A 311-nucleotide genomic window follows, 5' to 3' on the forward strand; every position below is an offset into this window, starting at 1 on the left:
CACTTTGAAATAAATAACTTTCCGAGTATTTATTATGAGAAATGGAACACCCAAGTTAATTGTGAACATTGTCTTTAAGCAAATATTTACAGATAATTTAATTTTCTCGAACATATGGAAGTTCATATAAACGTTAAGATAAGAACAATTTTAAAAATCATTAACTTGCATAAAAGGCAAATAGCACTTAGGGACTTAGTGATGTAAGCAAGATTTCCTTTTAATTTATCCTATTTTCCTAAGAATGGCAATGTTATTGATTTATTCTGAGAGAGTTCCCCACACACAGTGATTTTTTTTTTTTTTTTTTT

The sequence above is a fragment of the Cebus imitator genome, unplaced genomic scaffold, assembly GCF_001604975.1.
Source record: "Cebus imitator isolate Cc_AM_T3 unplaced genomic scaffold, Cebus_imitator-1.0 Scaffold111, whole genome shotgun sequence".
Taxonomy (NCBI): Eukaryota; Metazoa; Chordata; class Mammalia; order Primates; family Cebidae; genus Cebus; species Cebus imitator.